Source organism: Protopterus annectens, chromosome 1.part1, assembly GCF_019279795.1.
Source record: "Protopterus annectens isolate FY-2018-M chromosome 1.part1, PAN1.0, whole genome shotgun sequence".
NCBI classification, from domain to species: Eukaryota; Metazoa; Chordata; order Ceratodontiformes; family Protopteridae; genus Protopterus; species Protopterus annectens.
In genome coordinates, this window is record NC_056726.1 from 1461346538 (window position 1) to 1461369012 (window position 22475).

Consider the following 22475-nt stretch of genomic DNA (forward strand, 5'->3'; position numbering starts at 1 on the left):
TATCCCCCTTTATTTGTATAATGTGAAAAAAAATACTGGCAAGTTAATGGATTGGTTAATGTTGGAGTCTGACACCAGCTTAGGAAGGAAGCATTAGTATGTAATGTGACCCTATCCTTATTAAAAATCAATCGTGGGGGCTTAGAAGATAATGCTTGAAGTTCTGAAATTCTTCTAGCAGATGTAATTGCTACTAAAAAGACAGTTTTCCAGGTCAAAAATTTAAGATCACATCATAGGCGCCAGAAGCTGTTGAAGACCGGGGTGGTGGAGGGTGAGAGGGGCACTTAGTGATCTAAAAAAGGGCAATTTTTTATAACTATTTAGTAACACAACATAGGTTCACTTGGAGGACATTTTAAGCTTAGCCAATTCTCTTTTGGTGCTTGAATTAACATTTTTGATTGGTCTTACCTGTCCCATGGCTGATAATTGTGTATTAGTCCTAGTGAGAATAACAGTGATCATACCATAGATAATGTGAGGGGACCCATGTAAGGGATGCAGCATTTAGGAACTGCCTCTATCCATTAATGGCATGAAGGGCAATCCTGGAGTACATTTTCTATTACCCATCCTTAGATCCAAGTTGTATTTGAATATGGAAGGATGAGCTTTGTTTTATTTTTATGGATAGTCTGTTCTGGAACAGTGGTATCCTCTGTGATATATATCCATCTCTCCACAACATTCAATTTAGATACCTGGACTGAACATTTCTAATGCCATTTGACTTGCTGGCTGATGTTCAGTAGGTTCATCTGTATTAGGTCGGAGGATGCCTTGAATGCCAGACATGTCACCTCTAAGCACTCTGTAGATACTGAGTATAGTTGTTTGGGACTTGTATCCTTTTAGTAAGGTATCTCTGAAGGTATTCCAATTGTTATATGGGGCTGGACAGATACATGCCCATGTGAGCATTATACAAAATGACTGACCTAATGAGAACTTTGTAAAGGGGGACAACAACATCTCTAGATCTAGTCGTAATCAATTTGTTTATAAGCTGGGCAATATAAAAAGGCTTTCTTATGACTCTGGGCACATGTTGGTCAAAAGGTAGGTCACTGTACACACAAGTTCCCAAATGCCAAGAAATTCGGTCAGTTCTCAGAGGGCATTGTCATGATTTTGTCACCAGTTTTTATTTGGGACAAACCTTCCTGCATGATGGTTAAGTCATTTGGGGATTCAGTAACTGCTCCTAGCTTGCAGTCATCTCAAACTAAGCCGGCCAAAGCCCTTTGGTATTTCCTTTTACTTTTGAGATGTCAAACAAAAAAAGTCTCAGCACTGAACCCTGGGGGACTCCATCGGTGACTTGTCTCTTCCCCTATTTTGATCTCCTGCATCCTGTGAGCAAGTTGGCAATCCAGCTAGTGATGCAATGTTTGCTCCTACGTTCATCTTTTGTACTACACCTGGGTAGGGGATTGTGTCAAAAGGCACTGCTCCTAGCCTGCAGTCATCTCAAACTAAGCCGGCCAAAGCCCTTTGGTATTTCCTTTTACTTTTGAGATGTCAAACAAAAAAAGTCTCAGCACCGAACCCTGGGGAACTCCATCGGTGACTTGTCTCTTCCCCTATTTTGATCTCCTGCATCCTGTGAGCAAGTTGGCAATCCAGCTAGTGATGCAATGTTTCCTCCTACGTTATTCATGTTTTGTACTACACCTGGGTAGGGGATTGTGCCAAAAGGCTTGGCCAGGTCAAGGTAAGATGGTGTGAACTGTTTTACCTTCATCCATTGTTTTGGTAACAAGAGTAAAGCTTAAAATTTGTCCATGACTTTGAGCCTTTCACACTTTTCTCTGGGCTGTTTTCAAACATTTTTAGGGCCATGCATACATGTATGCATTCTTTCATTCACTTTCCTGATTCTATTAAATTATATTCATTGTATAATACAGCAGCAGTTGTTAGAATGTGTTTTTTTTAGTTTTGAACAGTAATATAATAAGCAATGAAACAAAATGCATGAACCAAAAATGACAAAACTACCCATTTCAGAAAATTTCAACTATAAAAGGCCACTCAAACTTCTGTCATTACAATCCACCAATATCAGTAAATATGCAAAGTATCTGCAGAAGTAAGTCATCTAAACAATTCCACATTAAAGGGCTCTCTAAGTAATGACGTGGTTGCTGCTAGGAAACAACTTTATATTTCAGTGTTTCATCTACAAAATAAAGTGGCTGTTGCCCTTTTTTTAGGTTCCTAGATTAGTGCTAGACTAACAGTCCTTCTGGGCCATTTTAATTCTAGACAGTTACCCCATGTGCGAATCAAACCCTGCACTTCTTTGCATCTTTTGCATCATTTACAATTATCTTTGGTAATCTGCTAAACAAACATGTTCATATACATAAACATGTAAGTTCAGATCTAAACTGTAAATTTAAATTAGATTTACTGTGTGGCCGTCTTTTCAGATGGGTATAATGAAATGCCTTGACAAATGAAAATGCTTTGGTAGTTTAAAGGGAAAATATTTTCTGATTTTGTACAAAACTTTACTGAAAATATGAAAAAACTAAGTTATATTGTGGACTGTTTTTGACAGTGGAAAAAACTGACTGACCGTGTGGATGTCCTACAGAAATGTGCAATTTTGAGGGGAAACTTTCCAGTTTTGTCATGTTTCATATTTATTGTATCATGGTTGCAGTTTGCCTCAAAAATGGAGCTTATAATACAAGAGCTGCTTGCCTCAAAAATGGAGCTTATGAAAGAGCTACAAAAACAGAGCGTGTAACACAGAGCTGCATTGCTTACATTACAGGCTTTATAACATAAAACGGAGGCTTTGTAACAAAAGGAGATTGCTTACTGTGGGTGGATGACTCTGGCAGAAGGCTTTTTACATGGTGTCTACTTAGAAAAAGAAATAGAGTACATGCACAATCATCTAATTTTCAGCAGGTCATGTACCAATAAGCAGTAATAAAACAACATGTTCATGACTACAAGGTAGAATAAAGGTTAAAATTCTATGTATCAGCATCAGCAATGATGGTAGTATGCAAGTCGCTGCAATATAAAATGGTTGTCATATACAATGATTTTCTACAAAGTAGTCTGTCCAGCAATAGAGGAATGGCATTCTGCCTGTCATCCCACTAGTGTACACACAGAGTTTATCCAAGTTCTTTCCCTACAGCTAGGCTCAAAGTACACTAAATTGATCAGGATCAATTGCTTGGCTGAAGCGTTTTTTTTTCCCTCCAAAATGTGGAAAACAAATTACTGAACATGATTTATCAATTACGCAAAGGCAAATGCAGAAAACCCTATCAATTGCAATGTGAATCAAGGAAGCAAATTAAATGTCAGTTTTACTTGTGTAGCGTTTAATGTCTTGACCGAGGTGCTGCATACCGTTACTTTTAACCTCAGTGGAGAAAAACGCATCGGTCATCTACGAAGTGCCTTGTGAATTCCACAATGGAATATTACCATGACAGTCCCATCTCCGGAGGCAGCGGGACTATTGTTGACTGACTGCCATTTACCGAGCAGATTTGAAGGAAATGGTTCATCAGGAGTCCATCCTGTCTCACAAATTTCCCTCAAGCAGTCCCTATGCCAGGCTAGCAGATACCTGATCTGATTTAGTCACTTACCTTCTCACGTCTCAATTACCTAGTCCAGTTAATAAAGCTAAATTACTTCCCTTAGTAAGCTACTCACATGGAACTGCTCAAATAAATGCAAATAATGTAAAACACGCTTGCCTGTTTAACAAAAAGTGGTCGGTGGCTTAGTGTTGGTAGGGAATCCCGGAACCTGCGTTTGTGTTTAAAATAAAATTAATTCATGGAGTTTGCATACTGTGGGTGCTCTGGCAGCCGGCTTACTGTTAATAGGGAATCCCAGAACCCGTGTTTGTGTTTAAAATAAAATTTACATTAGCGTGTGATGCACGCACATGCATGCGTCCTCCGTTGGGTCCTAAAACATTACAGGTGGCAGCTGTAAAAGTGGGGGGCCACTCACTCCTCCTTGCTCTATGATTCCAGCGCCTATGGATCACATTTGTCTGCAGGTTCAAAGGGAGAGTCTATTAAGGCTTGCAGTACCAAATTTATATCCCATGGTGGTATGGGGTCTTTATAAGGGTGTCTTCGCTGAGGAGTACCTTTTGAAAATGCTTTACACAGTTTAGAGGAAGCCAAGGAAGAATTTTGAAATCCCACAGGAAAGTTACAGATTGCTGTGAGTTGAACTTCAATAGTTGATGAACTAGCATCCTCATTAAACAAACTCGCTAAAAATTCTAGAGCAGAATGAACTGTAGCTGAGAAGGGGTCTATCTGATTCTGTTCTGCCAAATAAACAAACCTTTTCCATTTACTCCTGTAGAGTTTTCTAGTGGAAGGTTTATGGGAAGATAAAAGTATGGAACAAACGGGAAAAAAGCATTGATTGCCTGGATATTAAATGAATTGGAGAAACCACTCTGTTAGTTTGAGATATCTGGTGAACCATGACACTGAATGTCTGGAATTGGATAGAGAATCCAAGATGGTTATAGTAGATGAGGCCAAAGGAAGGGGAACCAAATCTGCCAAGGTCAGTTAGGTGCAGTGAGAATAAGTTTGCTCTCCAACCAGGTTGCTTTCTGCAGGAATTTGGGAATTAAGCGAGTTGGAGGATAAGCATACAGAAGACCGAGGGGCTATTCGTGGAGCAGAGCATCCCTCTGAGATTCCCCTGGTGGGGGGATCAGGGAAAAGATGCTGCTGCACTTTCTGTTTAGGGGAGATGCAAAAATATCACAGCAAGGCTGGCCTCGCCAACTGAAAATCATTTCCAACACTTTGTTGTTGAGCGACCACTAATGAAGTAGTAAAATGGTCCTGCGCAGTTTGTCTGCATTGGACTTCCCCAGAATATCCATTTCAATTAGAAAGCAGTTGGAAGATATTGCCCAGTGCCACATTTTGTGGGCTTCTTGACACAGGGGATAAGATCTCATTCCCCCTTGCTTGTTGATGTACCAAACTACTGACATGTCCGTCTGGATTGCAGTTGTTCCAAGAGGAAGAGAGTCCTGGAATGCCTACAACACTAAGCACTGCTCTCATCTCCAGAACATTGATATGCAGGTTGGCCTCTACAGGGGACCAAGTGCCTTGGACTGTTTTCCCCAGGAAGTGCCCCCCCCCACTCAATCTAGGAAGCATCCGGGGTCACTATGGCCTTTGGCTGAGGAAGGATGAAAGGACAACCTTGTAACAGCTGTTCTGACTTCATCTACCAGGAAAGGTACTGTTTGCATACCTGGGTTATTCTTATCTTCACAGACTTGAGTTGAGAAATCATATTGTGTTGCTAGCATCTATTGAAAAATTATGGGGAATCTTGCTAAAGGGGCTAAAATTATTGCCACTGGCATTGATTCCAGGCCTTGCAGAATCAACTGGGCTGAAATTCTGGTACTGCAAATTATTTTCCTGACCTGCGTCCTTATTGTTTGCACTCTCGATACAGGAAGAGAAGCTATGCTAGCATAGATACTGTTTTGAACACTGCTTTTATGAATTCTAATGTCTGGGTGGGTTGCAGATGAGACTTGTTGTAATTTATGGTTATTCCAAGATGTGAAGAGGTCTGTAACACCTGGCCCCAAGCTTCTATCAGTCAATGCCTGGTTGGGGCAGTAATGAGCCAGTCATCTAAATATGGAAACACCCAGAATCCCTTGCAGTCTTAATTGTGCTGCAACCACTGCCATACACTTGGTGAACACCCTGAGGGCTGTGGTGTGGCCAAAGGGCAGTGCTCTGAACTGATAATGAGTGGTTTCTAGTTGGAAGCTTAAGTACCTTCTGGATCATCTGTTGATCTTTATGTGATAGTACACATCCTGAAGAGCTATCAGATACATCCAGTTGTCCTTGCCCAGAAAAGGCAGAATGGACTGAACTTTGATCATCCAGTACTTTGTGCATTGAACCGACTTGTTCAGTGCACTGAAATCCAAAATTGGTCTTCAGTCCCCTGTTTTTTTAGCACTAAAAAGAATCTTGAGTAAATTCTGGATTCTGTTTAATCTGGTGGGACCTCTTGGATGATTTTTTTCTAGCAGCTTTTGGAATTCTAGTGCTGCTGCTTTCCTCTGATTGGGTGGAACATCAGGAATTTTTGTGGGTAATCATGGGGGTAGGGAAAATAACGTTGTATAACCGCTGGAAATAATTCTCTGCACCCAAATGTATTTTGTAATACTTAGCCAGGCACTCTGGTGCAGAGATAAATGACCCTTGACTGCCTCCAGAGGTAGGCCATTAGGCCTTCATTCAGGAGTGCTGAAAGGGTCTGTTGGAAAAAGAATCTCTAGACCCCAGGTTTTGCAGGCCTCCTCTGCCACAGGTGCATTGTCTTCCATTATTGCTCCCCCCCTCTGCCTCTGAGGGAACTAACTCCACATGTATCCTGGAAAGAGCCCTGAGATTTTCTGAACCACATTTTTCAACCTCCTCTTTCATTCCTGGAAAAGGTCCTTTGAGGGGTTGAAATACACATGCCCACTGCAGAGAGAGTCTTTTCATCTTTCTCACACCTGTAGAGTGTGTCCTTTACTGTAGGGCCAAACAAAAAAAGTGCAATTAAAGAGAGCACTGACTAACAATGACTTGAAGGGCACCAGAAAATCACACAAGTGCATCCAGGCATGTCTCCTGATGCAAATGCTTGAACCCACAGCCCTTGAGGCACCTTCTGCAGTGTGCGAGATAAGCCTCATGGATGAACTGGATACCACCTGTAGGGTAGCCAACTGAGAGACCGATGAAGATTGATCCTCAGCAGTTCCAGTTTCAGAAAGAGATTTAGATAATTATTTACTCAAATCTGTCTGTAGCCTAGTAAAATGTGTTAAATCATTCAGCGATCCAAGTGCAAATGTCACTGAAGCATAAACATGATTCCCAAATTGGTCTATCACCCTTGACTCTTTCTGTTAGGAGGATGGACAGTGGAACTCTGTTCAGCGAGTTCCTTTTTTGTAGCCACCACCAGAAACATGGCATCTACAGGAAACCCTTTACTTCAGTATTCCCGGCCTACTGGTGGAACCATAATCTGGTCTGGTCTTTTGGGGATTGTCTCAGTAGTATCAGGTGCCTTCCACACCCACTTAGAAATCAAATCAATAAGTTCATCAGCCAGCGGAGTAACCCAGGAGGTAGATGGACCAGTACCAAATTCTTCCAGAAATACTGATTCCTCAGAAGAAGGATTTGGGAAGACCAGACACCGTTTTGCTTTAGGATCTCCAGAATGTCTCCAAATGAAATGGCCTCATCTTGACCATAGTCAGGTGGTGATTTTGGGGACCCCCCCTTCATTGAAATCAGCATCCTCAATGTCTGACCCCTGAGGAGAGCCCAAGTGTCTCCTTTTGCACTTTTTTTCAGTGACTTCCTCAGTGGGCTGGTCCAGAGAAGTATCAGAAGAGATCAAAATACCCTGCTGGCTGTCCTTTTGGGGTAGAATTTTGAGGATCACAGTGCAAAGTCATCTGAGAAGCCAAGGGCATTTCCAAGAAGGAAGGGACCCGTCTGACCTGTAGGAGCAGAGAACACTCTTCTCACTGCCTCAATGGCAGACCGATCTGGAGAGAAGAAAGCCAATGGAGCCAAGAAAATAAATTTCTGGCTCATCACCTCCCTCTGCCCCAAGAGCAGTCCACTCAAGGCAGACGTCGGAGCTGAAGTATCCAGTGCTGAAGCTCCAAGGGATAGGGATGGCTCCGAAAATGTGAAGGTTGACCCCATCCTCTTGGATATGACAGGGAAGCTTAGGCTCGGAGAGTCATCCAGCTTTGAGGATATCAGAGTTTGTGCACACAGAGCAGTAATCAGATCCGAAGGCGATGCTCTCTTTGGATCCAATCGAGATGGACCCAGAAAGCTCAGATCTGAGGGCTCTAAAACCACAGGTTGAATTACAGAAGGAGCTGTTATCAGTGAAGTGGTAAACGGATGGACCTCCTGACCCAAAGGGGTAGGAACTGTGAAAACTCCCTTCTGAATTTGCTCATTGAAAAATTTCCTCATCACCCTCACCACATCCGCTTCTGTGAGACTCCTGGAGGAACGAAAGGATGCCAGGGATGGTGACTTTGAGTGCCTCTCTAAAAAGGGAGAGGGCACCCTGGAAGGAACTTGACTCAGACTTAGTGAATGTGTAGTTCTTCGTAAGGGCTTTGGATCTGAAGATGTGGGATCCAAAATATGTTTGGTCAGATCCAAAGATGTAGGATCCGAAATATGTATGGTAGGATCTGATGATGGTCAGATCGGACATAGCTTTGTATCCAGTTTCTCTTTCTTTCTTCTTGGTTCAGAAGAGGTAGAGACTGGAGAATCCAAGGACCTATACCTTTTTGACAGGTCTTTAGATTTTTGTTTGAGGGATTGAACCCTAGCAATGGTTTCAGAAAAGGAAGATGGCAATAATCCATCTACATTCAGCATATTTTTCCTGTCTGCTAAGGTTCAGAGGTTGAACCCATGATAAATACTGTAGTCTTGTTGTAAGTGTTCTGGTCCTAAACAATACGCACAGAGATCGGGGGCATCAGACAAAGGCAACTTGTGCCCACACTTGTCACATTTTTTTAAAACTTGCTGGACTCTTCTCAGACATTTTCCTAGTTAAGGGAGAGAAGTTAAGGTAAACTTTTCTTTTTGTATAGGTAGAAAGGAAAAGATGAAAAGGAAAAATACCAGCAATGGTATTTAAGAACTACAAGAAAAAGACTTGTAGAAAAGATAGAATACTAACACTGGTAAAGCCAGAAATTGCACAATGTGTAAAGAGTAAAAAAGGAAGGAGATAGGCCTACCATGATGGTAGAAAATATTTACACTGAAAACATAAGAAAGATAATGGAAGGAACACCTTAAAATGAAAGACAAAGATTAAAGGAATAGTTATTTATAAAAGCTTTTAGAGAGGAAAAATGGAAAATGGACTTATCTCTCCCTGAAAACTCGAGAGCTGAAGGTGACCACTTCTAAATGCAGAAGTGACAAACGAGATCTGAGGGATGTTAGGGGTGGTGCATTAGGGATAGGGAAGGAGCACAAGAGTTTCTTAGTGGCCACAAGCTAGTAAAATGGCCATGTCGGATCCAATCCCATTAGTTGAGGAATGAATAAGGACTGAATGAATGAGGAATAAATGAGGAATGAGGAAGGACGTAGTTGAATTTTTTAATACTACCTTCCTGAGCATCCTTAATTACCATGCCCCCATAAGACTTTCCAGAACCAAAGCACAACCCTCCCCATGGCTACAGAAAACCACTAAGTCAGAAATGAAAAACAGGGATAAAGCCTGGGAGCACTGGCGCAAAACCAAAACCCCCTCAACTAGACAGAAATTCCTAGAACTACGCAATAGAGTCAAAAAGCTAATAAAACAGGACAAATTCCAATACTACCAGTCTGCCCTAGACTCCTCTCAACACAGCCCCAAACAATTCTGGTCCTCCATAAACTCCATCCTCCACCCAGGTAAAGTCAGTACCCCTCCTCCTAACATCCCTCACTCCTCAGAAAATATTGCTACCTCATTCAACACACACTTCACACAAACCATACTATCATTAGCTAAACAACACAACCCCCCTCCCCTCCAACCCACACCTTAACTAGTAATCTCCCCACTGCCTTCTCTTTTTCTCCTGTACCTACCTCCAACATAAAAAAGCTCTTATCTAAACTTAAGCCCACCAGATTAGCAGCAGACAACCTCCCAAGTGAATACCTACAAATCGCAGCTGATGCTCTGGCCTACCTAGTATCCATCTTGATTAACCGATCTCTATCAGAAAGTTACATTCCCACACTGTGGAAAGTATCACATATAATTCCCCTCCACAAAGGTGGACCCTCCACAGAACTAGCCAATTACCGCCCCATAGCTATTCTCTCTCCACTCTCCAAAATACTAGAGAGATGCATACACTCTCAGGTCTCAGACTACCTCCTTACTAACAACCTCCTTTCCAATACTCAGCATGGTTTCCCACCAAACCATAGCATCACCACTGCCTTACTGTCCTTTACTAACACTATCCTTCAGCATAAAAACAATGGCTATCTCTCCTCTGCTACTTTCCTAGACCTATCTAAAGCATTTGACATGGTCCCACACAAACAACTTATCTCTGTCCTCAATAACCTATCCTTCTCACAATCGGTCACCAACTGGTTTCAGAGTTACCTGTCTGACCGCCAACAATCCGTTGTATGGCAGAATGACATATCTCCCCAACTACCTGTCTCCATAGGGGTTCCCCAAGGATCCATCCTTGGACCTCTACTCTTCTCTGTTTTCACCAATAATCTAGCCTCTGCCACCAAACATGGCACACTCATACAATACTCAGATGACTCAACCATCATCTGCTCAGCCCAGTCCCTACCCAAACTGCAAAAAGTCACACAGGAAGCCTTTTCCTCTGTTGAAACTTGGTTATCCGATGCCCAATTAATACTCAACCCAAACAAAACTAAACTACTCATCTTCCAACCAACCAAACATACTCAAAACAACTCTCACTTTAACATCACAGCAAAAGACAACACCACTATATACCCAACTGAACACACCAAATTGCTAGGAGTGGAAATAGACATTAAACTAAAATTTGACATTCACATATCCTTGACCATAAAAAAAGTCCACAATAAAGTAGGAGCGCTATACAGAAATAAGCAACTTCTCACCAAAGCAGCAAAGATTTCAATAGCAAATTCCCACCTTATCTCCACCCTACTTTATGCCTGTCCAATATATACCAACCTAAGGCAATGCGATTTAAACAAGTTAGAGACCTGCTACAACAAAATCACCAAATTCGCCACAGGGGCATCCTACTGTAGTCACCACTGTCTTTCACTTGCTGAATTGGGCTGGCTTGAACTCCCTCATCTCCTTCAATGGTATCAACTCTCACTTGCCCACAAACTAGTAAATCACCCACTAAATGTCCCATCCCTCCAGAATCTACTCCAACCCTATCGCACCACCAGACCACTAAGATCCAGCAACAAAAATCACTTGCAGATCACTAAAGCCAATAATTCTGCTAGTAAAGCACTATTCTCTTGCACCATAGCCAAATTATGGAACTCTCTCCCACCCACAATTACCTCCATACCATCATGCACCCACTTCAAAACTTTACTAAAAGCGCACCTAAAAACATGCTGGCTATGCCCTTGCAACTCCCACTCTAATATCACCCTCCGCATCCAACCACTACCTTTCTTTCCACTCCACTAACTACCTTGATTATAGCAAGCTCAGATGCTCATAAGCCAGTACTTATTATACAGCAGGAACTTCTTCTTGAAACATTTGATGTTATGTGATCCTATCTCGCCTACATTCAGACTGATGGGTTCGGAGCCGATCCCTCGGCTCCGACTCGGCACGCTTATGCCAAAGAGCGAAGTCTCTTATTGGCTGAGCTTACTATATCCCAGGATGCACCACTACCAGTCCCCCAGATCTCATTTGCCGCTAATCTGCGAAGACGTGGTCTCGAGCTGGCTGAGCTGAGTAGTAAATTTACTAACTTTTTCTGTCAGTATTTTGCTGTTCTTGTCATAAAAAGCTGTTTTAACGGCTATTCTTCACTTTTGTGTGTGTTTGGAGTTTGTGAAAAGACTTTGTTGTGTGATTGGGTTGAGTTTGATTTTAGGCCTCCCTCATCTTAGGGCCTTCCCGGTCAGTCAACCCTTAAACCTTACAGGGTTTCAAAGTACCCTTAGTAATTTGTGACGGTTTCTTTACTAAACGGCAACTGTAAACCTATTATTAGGTAGTGTCAGTAAACAGAAAGTCAGTGGATAGTGTATTTTCTGTCAGGGATTACTGATTTTTTGCCATAATGTCTCAGAATCCTAGGCCTTCGGGCTTTAAAAATGCACCAAATGCAATTTCAAGATGTCCATCACAGACGATCACTGCGCTCTGTGTGTATTGTTTGGGTGCAAAACATTTACAAGAGTCATGCAGTGTGTGTCACGCTTTTTCCTCAAGGGTCCTCCAGGAGAGGAAAAATAAACTTATTCTTAAAGGGTTAATAAAACCTTCCTTTGAAGAAGCTTTGGCATCCTCTCCTTCTCCGGCTAAAAGAAGGGCGTCGGCTCCGACCAGTCCGTCGGGTCCGACCCCCAAAAGACATAGGCAGGCTTCTCCTTCGGCTCCAAGGACTTGGAGCTGAGGCGGAACGGTCTGCCTCGATGCCACCAGTCTCGACTCCTCTGGCTTCGAGCCGATGGCTGGGGCATCGAGAGGCGGGTCACCTTCGTCGGCTCCACTGGTCTCGGAGCCGACAAAGGTTGCCCGCTCAGACACTTCCTCCTCGGCGCCGAAGTCCACCTCGGCACCGATGGAATCTAGTGTGGGTATTCCTTCGGCGCCGATAGTCATCGGGTCGCCTCGGAGCCGGTCCCCTAGCCCTTTGGGGCCGTTGGAGAGGCCATCTCGAACCCGTTCAGTATCCTCTCGGTCTTCGAGGATGTCGGATTCAGATATAGACAGGGTGCTCCAAAGACTGTTGCAGTCCCCAGTCTTTCAAAAATTTGTTTCGGCTCCTACTCAGTTGGCTTCGGAGCCGATTGCCCAGGCCCATCCCATTGCTATTCCTCCTCCGACCGCTTCGGCTCCGTCGGAGCAGGTGCTGTTGGAGCCGGTGGAGATCTTAGGGTCGGCTCCGACCCTTACTCCAACCCGGGCCTTCGGGTCCGAGTTTGGTACACGGACTTCTTCGGCTGGACCCGGGGGGGATGTTTCGGGACCTATGCTTTTGGTTCCGAGCCTCCCTCTCGGTGCTTCGGCTGCGGGACTTCCGTCGGCTATCATGGCTCCGGGGACCGGACACTCCCAGGACTCTGGGGGTCCGGCTTTCAGAGCTATGAGGAGTGCCTTGGCCAAGTCTTCTTCGGCCATCTCTCCGGCTTTACCGGCACCTTCCCTGGGCGTGGAGACTGGGTCTTTGGCAGTTCCCCTGTCCGTAGGCAGCGGAGCCCCTGGGCCTGAGGTTACCCCATTGGGGGTTCCCCTCCTCCTGAGGGTTCTTCGGAGTTGTCTTCAGAGGAACCCCCAAGGAAGAGATCGTGCAAGAGGAAGCACGTGGACTCCCCCGAGTCTATTACATCGGACACTGATCTTGATGATGCAGAGGGGTCCCCGAAGTCGTCCTCGGATGATGTCTCATTTGCAGACATCTTAGAGATCCTCAAACAACGAGGCGGCTGGATATCCAAACCCCCCTCTGCTGATGAGTCAGTGCTCCTCAAGGCCTTTGGGGCTCAGCCCTCCGCCTCCTGGGTGTCTCCGCCCGACGAGCTTCTGGATTTAGTTTGTCGGGCGTGGGAACATGCAGATCCCATGGAACCAGTCGCTTCTCGTCCTAATAAATTTTTGTCTGCCCCACCCGAGAAGGAGTTCCTCACTAAAGGCGTGGCTGTAGATGCCATGGTGGTGGCATCTGCTACACAACAGGACGTGGCAGAGGCTTCAACGTCCGTCCATCCTCCTAATAAGGAGTCTAGGAGCATGGACAGGTACAGGAAGCGCACCCTGACTTCAGCGGCCTTTACTTTAAGGTCTCTGAATTATTTGGCACATTTTACCAGGCTTCAGAGGGATCTGGTCAAGGAGCTGTCAGATTCCTCTCGGTAACCTACCTGAGCAGCTAGCCCAGTCGGTTAGCTCTCAGTTGGCTATCCTTACGTCAATTTCTAACTCGTCCATGAGGCTCATTTCCTATGCGGCCGAAGGGGCGCGTAGAGCGGCAGGCACAGGCGTGGCTCTACGGAGACAAGCCTGGCTCCGCTTGTGTCAGTTTGCGGAGGCCTTCAAGTCTTCCTTCGCCGACGCTCCCTTTGATGGGTCCTCTTTGTTTGGACCTAAGGTTAAAGACACCCTTACCCGCTGTGAGCAAGAGGGAAAAACTTTATCTGCCGTAGGTGCCCGTTATTCCACTCCCTTTTGGCCTTATCCCAAGGCTAAAGGAGGGGGGAAGATGTGGTTCCGTAAATCACGTAAGTTTTTTCCCCAACAGCAGGAAGATTCCCCTTCCAGAGGCAGAGGACGGGGAAATTTTTCTGGGAGACGCCGTCCCAGAGGCGGCAGAGGGCCCCGCAATTCTGGAGACCGCGAGTCCTTTCGTGGCTCTTCAGCCTCCCACACATCATGAGGGATTGCCCGGCTGTGCTGCTCCGGAGCCAGTCGGGTGTCGTTTTGCCAAGCACCTAAAAGCCTGGGAGTCAATCACTCAGGACAGATGGGTGCTTCGGATCATTGCCGGAGGTTACACCATCCCATTCACATACTCACCCCCACCGTCCAAAAAAAATCCCGGACCCACCACCCAGTCAAAGGGAAATTGCAGCCGCAGAAGCTTTAAAGCTGCTAGAAAAAGGAGTCATCCAACCGACCCCACAGACCAGATCGGATCCGGAAATTACTCCAGGTTCTTTTTAGTGCCAAAAAAGACAGGGGACCTGAGACCAATATTGGATCTCAGCAGACTGAACCAATCCATCACGAAATCCAAATTCCGAATGGTCACGTTACAATCCATTCTCCCATTGTTGGAGAAGGATGTTTGGATGTGCTCCATAGACCTCAAGGACGCCTATTATCACATACCGATACATCAGACGTCCAGGAGGTATCTGCGCTTCAGCCTGGGAGTCAGTCATTTCCAATTTTGTGCACTGCCCTTTGGTCTCACCACAGCCCAGGGTGTTCACCAAGTGTTTGGCAGTAGTGACTGCTCACCTGAGGAGTCTTGGATTCCAAGTGTTTCCCTATCTGGACGACTGGCTCCTGACTGCCACCACCAGGCATCTACTAATGGACAACCTCAAAGCCACCATCTCCTGGGTGCTACCCTGGGGATTACATTCAATTGGTCAAAGTCTGTCTTGCTGCCCTCTCAGCGCATAAGGTTCATAGGAGCAGAGATAGACTCAAAATTGATGCGCGTTTTCTTCCTGCCGAAGGATCCAAACTTTACAGGGCCAAGTTCAAGCTCTGATTTCAAGATCCAAAGCCCCAGCCAGGATGGTTCTACAAGTTTTAGGTTCAATGTCTGCCACGGTTCTTTTAGTTCCTCTGGCAAGATTGCACATGAGGATTCTTCAGTGGCTATTGTCAACTCAATGGTCCTTTCAGGACCTTCCCCTCAATCATCCCATCATGATTACAGAAACATGCAAACAGGACCTTCGCTGGTGGCTTCAGACATCCAATCTAAATCAAGGAAGTCCTTTTGTTATTCCCTCTCCAGTGGTCACCCTGACGACAAATGCCTCCCAGACAGGGTGGGGGGGGGGCATTGTCTGGGCAGGTTAGTTCAGGGATCCTGGCTTCCAGACGAAACTCTTCTCCACATCAATGTATTGGAGATGAGGGCGGTACTTCTATCCCTACAGGCCTTACACAGGTTTCTCCCTCAGGGCATAATCGCCATCCACACAGACAACATGTCGGTGGTCTGGTACCTAAACAAGCAAGGAGGGACCAGATCTTACCCCCTTTGCAGAGAGGCCATGAGGGTGTGGGAATGGGCGGTAGCTACCAGCCGTTCTTGGTAGCGACCCACATTCCGGGGTAACCGAATATACTGGCAGCCAGATTAAGCAGGAGAATTCTCTCTCCTCACGAGTGGTTCTTTAACAAAACAGTAGCAGAACAGGTTTTCGGAGATGGGGACGTGCTGCACCTATTTGCAACTCCACTAAACACCAAGTGCAAAAGGTTCTTCTCCTTGACTCCACATCAGGGAGTACCAGCTATGGATGCTCTAGCACAACCTTGGCCAACAGGGCTACTTTATGCCTTTCCTCCGATTCCACTTCTCTCCAAAGTCATTCAAAAGCTTCTCAATTGGGGTCCAATGATACTGATTGCCCCATACTGGCCTCGTCAGGTATGGTTTCCTTACCTGAAGAAACATGCGTGGACGATCCGTGGACTTTAGACCTAATTCGGACCTGTTAATTCATCAGTCGGGACAACAGCACCAGTCCCTTCACTCCTTGAAGTTGACAGCTTGGCTCCTCCACTTCCGACTTTAGTCAGAAGTCACACATTAGACCCGGAAGTTATTCACATTTTATCTTCGCCCACAAACCCACCACTAAGAAATTGTACCTCAGTAAGTGGAAGAGGTTTGCTATCTGGGCTCAACTCAGGGCTTAGACCCTATCACTGCTCCTATCCCAGAGGTTTTGAAATTCTTAACATCCCTGTTTAATCAAGGATCTTCTGTCTCTACTATTAAAGTCCAACTAGCGGCTATCTCTAAATTTCACGAGTCCATGGATCCTCCATTGATGAGCAGCAGACTATGCAAAACTTTCATTAAAGGTGCGGGTCTGTTAAGACCCCAGTTTTTCATCCTGCCCCTCCGTGGGATCTAGATTTAGTGCTTCGTGCATTGACATCTTCCCCTTTCGAACCGGCTGCTACATGTGAGTTAAAATATCTGTCTTGGAAAACTGCCTTCTTAGTTGCAATTACTTCTGCAAGAAGAGTTTCAGAGCTTCAAGCCCTGTCTATTAAACCACCGTACTTGATTTTCCACAAGGATAGAGTATCACTTAGGCCTAATCCATCCTTTGTCCCAAAGGTCTGTTCTAATCTCTGTCTCCAACAGTCTCTAGAGCTACCAGTTTTCTTCCCAAAATTCTCCAATGAAGCAGAATACACTCTCCATAAATTGGATGTTCACAGGCAATTGCGCTTCTATTTAGACAGGACTCAGCAACTTCGTAAGTCAGACCAGTTGTTTGTGTCCTTCTCAGACAATAAATTGGGTAAAACCATCACAAAAGCTACTATCTCCAAATGGATTAGAGATTGCATAACTCAGGCTTATTCTTCTTCGAATAAGCAACTTACAACATCTATCAAAGCTCACTCTACCAGAGCTATGGCTACTTCTATAGCTTTTCATTCCAAGCTCGCTATATCGGAGATTTGTGCTGCGGCTACTTGGTCCAATCCGCACACTTTCATTTCCCACTATAAATTGGATGTGGCATCTAAAGGACGAGCATCATTTGGTTCCACGGTACTCAGGAGTGTTTTCCAGTGAGCCACCCAGGATTTAGGTGCTAGGGACGCTGTCCCATCAGTCTGAATGTAGGCGAGATAGGATCACATAACATCTTTTAGTTATGTACTCACCATAACTTCAGATGTTTGGGATCCATCTCGCCTACATTCCTAATACCCACCCTCCTTCCCCCTGCCTTGGAGATCAGAAGAGATTGAACGGTTTGAGTTCTACTGTTTTTATCTTGTTCATCTGACGATGTTATATAATCAGAGCGTGCATGTGTGCATGTATGCGGACAAACTAGATCTGGGGGACTGGTAGTGGTGCATCCTGGGATATAGTAAGCTCAGCCAATAAGAGACTTCGCTCTTTGGCATAAGCGTGCCGAGTCGGAGCCGAGGGATCGGCTCCGAACCCATCAGTCTGAATGTAGGCGAGATGGATCCCAAACATCTGAAGTTATGGTGAGTACATAACTAAAAGTTAATGTCTGTTATGTACTTCACAGATAAAGATTCTAGTTGTCTACTGATGTACTATGTTCTTCATCTGTAAATATGTTGTAAGTAATTGCTATGTAAATTGTTAATCACTATGTAATCCAATGTAACTACTGTCTGTTTATTTTAACTGTGAAGCTTTTTTCCCCGGGCCTCCACTGAAAATGGACCTACGTCCAGTCGGACACTCCCAGTCAACAAATATAAATAAATAAATAAATAAATAAATAAAAATGGACATCAGATCTTGATGCTATCAGGAAGCCAGCTCACTGATGAAAGCTGAAGAAGTAACAATTGTTCTGGTAAAATAAGGCTTGTGAATAAAAGGAACAGATTTACTATGCAATCAGAAAGTTAGCTAGATAATATGACCTTAGACATCTGCTGTCCATTTTTATATGACAAATCAAGAAAATAACTCGTCTTTGTAAACTGGCTCATTTTCTCAGCATAAAAACCTCAGCTGATGGTGCATGTTATAAACAAAAAAGATACTCTCCATGACTTTAATAATGTGGAGAAAAACACAGGAGGACAGATACCCTGAATAACGACAGAGCTGGTTCCTAATTTTGGCATAAAGAGGGGTTAGTGTAGAGAGTCACCCTGTCTTTGTGAAATACCAGATATGGAGATTTAACTGATAGAAGCTGTAGCTCAGAAGTTCTCCTGACAGAATTCAGAGCTACCATAGTGTGCTTCAAGAAATTTTACATTTGTTTACTGGGGATGCCTGACTGGTCCAGTTGCCCTTTTTCAGTGGAGGCCCAGGGAGAAAAGCTTCATTACAAAAAGACATTAAAAACAATACAATCAAGAATACTTAACTTTGGTAAATAATAGCTAGTAAATAGTTTATACATAAACAATAAAAACTGAGAGCAATATAAAGTGGAAAAAAGAAGACTAACAAACAAGCATGAACTAGCTTGTGCCATCATACCGAAATGACTGATCAGTAGATCAATATCATGGCTTTGGTGGTAATATGACATACCTGCATGGTATGTGAAGAAGAATCCGGCTGATTGTTGCTATGCTAGTGTTACTTAGCTAAGGCAACACTGAGGTGAAGTACAAGAAGTGGGGGGTATGATGAAACTGTAGAGAGCCTGAGATCGGTAGGGAGAAATAGGAGCAGCAGTGAGTTTAAGATAAGTAGAGAGAAAATGGAATTCTGTGAGAGAAGGGATAGTTTGGATGTTAGAATTTAGTAAGGGAAGATATATTTTAAAAACAAGGAAGGACAGAATGATAGCCTGAATTAGTGCAGGAGCAAAGCCAGTCTTTGGTTAGGTGTTCCTTAAACAGTAGTTTAAATTTGGATGTGTTGCTAGAATTTAGTGTTGTCTGAGGCATGGAATTCCAGGACTTAGATATTTGGTGGGAGAAAAAGAGAGTTACCGTAACAATTATTAGATTTACTTACTTCAAGCAATAGTTTGTTGGAGGATCTTAGTGGCCTGCCATTTGAGTAGGGCTGCACTAAGCTCTTGAGTGGGGGACATTTGTCTGGATGATGGAAGATGGAATGAATGAAAGTTAGTTGGTTGAGGTATAGGAAATTCCATATTTCAATCCAATTTAGTTTATAAAGTGCAGTGATGTGATCTGTAAGGGAGGTTAGTAGCGAATCTTGTTACAGCAGGACTCTATTTTGTTTAAATCTAATTTTCTGAGATTAGTGAATGTTGGTGAGGCATATAGAAGGGCAAAGAGTAGATGAGTCCTAACTATGGAATGTCTAGTGGCCTCGGTTAGCTATGGCTTGACTCTGTATAGTGAGCCTAGCTTAATGGGACATTTTTGATAGTTACAGCGAGGTGTTTGTCAAATTTTAGGTTGTCAGTTGTGACTCCAAGGAGTTTGATGTGCTGGACAGGTTCAGTTTTAGTTTTATTGGCAAAGCATATGGTGAAGGGGGGAGTTTATTTATTTGACATTTGTTAACTGGGTTATTCTGGCTGGGCAGGGTGCCCTTTTTCAGCAGGGAATTGAGGGAAAAAGCTCCAGGTTACATAAAATTTAGATATACAGTTAAAAAATGAAGCAAGACTTGTAGCAAATGAAAGTTTTGCCATTATACATAGTAAAAATCGAATAGGAAAGATGAGTACATCAGATAATGTTTGTAGCATGCAAATAGAGATACCAGGAATAACTCATACATCTGAAATTTGTATTATACAATATAGTAACAGCAAAAGAACAAAATACAAACATGAAGGTCAAGCATTAGTAGAAGTGAAAAAGTATGGAGTTATCAGGAACTTTGCTATTAGTGAAGAGCATAAGCTTTGTTTTACTTGGAGTGAGTATGAGTTTAGAGTCTGAGAGGTACTTTTCAATGTCTTGGAAAGATTGTTGGGCTGTTTGTAGGAGTTCTAGTAGGGAGGGAGATAAACATACAAATGAAGAGTCATCTGCATATTGAATGTTGGTTACATGCTGGGTGGCTGTGCTGAGCCTGTTCGTGAATATGGTGAAGAGGAATGAACCAATAGTTGAGCCTTGGGGTACTCCTACTGAGACCAGTAATAGGGTGGAGAGTTCATTTTGTCACTTAACTGCCTGTTGGTGGTCAGTTAAGTAGCTGAGAAACCAGAACAGGGCTGGCTGGGTCAGGTTTAAGGAAGCTCATTTAGTAGCTTTTGTTGGGGTACTGTATCAAAGGCCTTAGATGTCATCAAGAAAGACAGATGAGACAAGCTGGTTGTCATTTCTAAGCTGGTTGATTTGAGTTTGTAAAACCAAGAAGGACAGTGGTTGTACTGTGTTAGGTCTGAAGCTATGATGAGATGCAGATAGGAGATTATTGCTTAGTAGGTAGATGAGGAGTTGTCTGCGTATGCATTTTTCAAGAATCTTGGCAATGGGAGCGAGGAGGGCAATTGGCCTGTAATTTGAGAACTCCGTAGAGGAGCCACCTTTGTAAAGAGGAATGACATGAGACTTTCCAGAGTTTGGGGATGTACTGCTCAGCAATGGAATGATTTATTAGGAGAGATATAGGGTAGGAGATGGCATCTGCTGCTAGTGTTAGAAATTCTCTGGGGAGTTGGTCAGCTGCAAGAGAGGAGGATTTAAGTTTGGAAAGATGTTTTTTGATGATATTAGTTTGAAAAGGAATTGAGGGTTCTTTCTAATTCATTAAGAATAGCTAGGGGGAGTCTTGATAAAGTCTGAATTAAATTGTGAGGCAATGCCATCTGTGGAATTGTTGTGGTTGGAGAGCTAGGGTTGTGATTTGTCCAGGCTTTAGTAGTTGTTTGATGGCTTCTCAAAATTTCTGGGGATTGTTTTGGTGTTTTTTTTTTTTTTGTTGTATAGTACAGCTTTTTGTCGTGCCTGATTTTTTTTTTGGCAAGGTTGAGTAATGGACGGTAGAATAAGGGAGTCTTGATCTTTGGTCTTGTGGTATAGGGACCAGGATCTGTCTCTCTGTTTGAGGAGCTGCTTGGTGTCACTGGTAAGCCATGATATGTGCTTGGAGTTAGAACGGGTCTTTCTAAGGGGAGCTAGGTTGTTTGGGATATTGAGGAATTTGTCATTGAAATACTGAACAGCCGAGTCAAGGTGCAGATATTTTAAAGAGGACCAGTCATTGTTGCAGGAGGGATTTGAAGACTTCAGAGCAGAAATGTCTTTTGTTGTGGACAAGTTTGTAAATGATATTTTCAGAAGGGCAAATGTGGTGCCTAAGAAGATAAGTGGGTAGGTGATCACTTAGACTGTCAGGAAGACAGCCAGATTGGTGACAGAGACAGGGTTTGATTTTAAGTCTCCAGTCTAAGATTGATTCTTTTTTGCTAGGTTTGTCAAATCTGGTAGTGGATTGTATAAATTTCCAGAAAATATATGTATAATACATATATATATATATGTGTATAGATATAGATATATACTCACCCTCAAGTAAATTTATAGGTCTATAGCCAAAGCAAAGCAATAAGAGATGCAAGCAAAACAGGTTTACTGCCATTTCTTGAGAGTAAATACCTGGCATATGCAATACAGTCTACTGGTCAAGCAAAAGGAAACAGTAGTTAACTTAGTAACGGGTCCTACTACTTCACAGAGCAGGCACGTATTTAACTGATTGATTAAATTTAATACACGGCAAGGTTTTTCATGATAACTATGCTTATATGAAACAATGATGTCTCAGTAAACTTGTATGTAGATGTAGTGATCACAAGCTTTGAAATGAAAGGAACAAAAAATAAACTCTACTAAGCTATAAAACTGAAGCCTCTATAAATATTCAAAACTGCGGTCCATTGTACTTTGATGGAATAACTGAGTACAGAATATATTTGCAAAATAGTCAAGTACAGAGGAAACTGAGGCAGGGAAAGTGTTGGTTCCCTTAGCTATGGCCTGGATTAAAAATGGGCCCACTTGTCCTTGCATGTCTTATACATATCATGTTTTTGTAAAGAAATATGAACTATCTTGGTAAATAAAGGACTAGTACTGGAATTGGAGAATCTACATAGTTGGAAGGAGTGCATGTCTAAGAAGGTGCATCCTGCATGAACAAAATTGCAATGGCTTCTCCAAGAGGCAGGAAGAGATGGAACCATATCTTTCAAGACCAAAATGCTGCTACAAGAATGACACTGGGCATGACATTTGTCTTTGTAGAAGAAACTCACCAGTAGAAGAAATGGTAAGTGTACATGAGTCTGAGGAAATTGGGTATATTTCTGGACCAGAGTGACCCTAGGGTGTCCCGTTTCATGGAGGGATTAAGTAGTAGTTACTATATTGTAAGTTGGTCAGGGGAGGAAAAAAGGTAGCAACACATGACCCAGTGTCAGAACAGTTTCTGTAACAGTAAGAGGATGAGGGACCACTAC